Here is a 1,340-nt window from a genome sequence, read left to right on the forward strand (position 1 = left end):
CGGAGGTATCTGTACTCTTCCCCTCTCTTCTCACCTCCTTCGCCTACGAACGAGCAGACTTGAAAGCAAGACTTGACGTGTCTGAAAGGGGACTTACATTTGCACAAAAAATTTATTGAAAGTCGCTAAAAATCACTGAAGTAAACCACCGATAAAATACACATAAAGAAAGAAGCAAAACAGAAATAGCAGACTTCAAAATTACGAACGTCACACACTTTTTTCTCAATTGCTATTCAAATGGCTGCTTTTCAACCGGAGGAGATCTGTTCTAATTGGTTCATGCATTTATTGTATATGGTGAAAGTAGGAATGTTCGATATTTAAGAAACATGAATCGATTTAATTCTTTGCATGTAAAATCCATATGGCTATATATCGGGCTGAACAATATCGATATCGGAAAAATCGATGTTGAAAATCCTACTCCCAATTGAATAGAATATTAGACCTGCCTATCAATTCACCTAATTGTGTTATTCNAATTACGAACGTCACACACTTTTTTCTCAATTGCTATTCAAATGGCTGCTTTTCAACCGGAGGAGATCTGTTCTAATTGGTTCATGCATTTATTGTATATGGTGAAAGTAGGAATGTTCGATATTTAAGAAACATGAATCGATTTAATTCTTTGCATGTAAAATCCATATGGCTATATATCGGGCTGAACAATATCGATATCGGAAAAATCGATGTTGAAAATCCTACTCCCAATTGAATAGAATACTAGACCTGCCTATCAATTCACCTAATTGTGTTATTACCTTCTTGTATACTTACTGATGATTAAAGTGAAATGCCGGTCGACTGTGTTGTTAATGAGGATAGAACAAGACAATAGTTGCGTTCCAGCAGCAGTACGAATAGCAGGTTTTGCAGGATTTACAGGAACAGCTGGTTTCGCCATTAATAAGCCTTATTTAAGGTGTCGAACAGGAAGAGCACCCTGTAAAATCATGTAAATTCCTGCTATTCGTTCCAAATAGTGTCTCAAAATGTAGACGTCTACATTTTAAGACGTTTTCTAACCGTAAAATCTGTGGTGTTGTTGTTTCCCATACAAAATTGGAAAACGACGCTGTCTACATTTTGTCACACTCAAAGGTATGTTTTTTACGCGTCTACATTTTGCAACCTCGCAGCAGGGTTGCATTATGGCAATACTAATCGCATTTTTTTTATTTATTGGGCACGTTTTCTGTATTTGCATTTAATTTGAGCGCAATTTCTGATGAAAAGAAACAAATCAAGGAAAAGAAATAACAAATATTAGGAATTGGTAATTAAGTTAAATAATTACAATTTTTCAGAAACAAAATCGAAAGGCGACATATAAA

Source organism: Rhagoletis zephyria, unplaced genomic scaffold, assembly GCF_001687245.7.
Source record: "Rhagoletis zephyria isolate East Lansing unplaced genomic scaffold, Rhagoletis_zephyria_1.1 Rzeph_scaffold_01981, whole genome shotgun sequence".
Lineage (NCBI taxonomy): Eukaryota > Metazoa > Arthropoda > Insecta > Diptera > Tephritidae > Rhagoletis > Rhagoletis zephyria.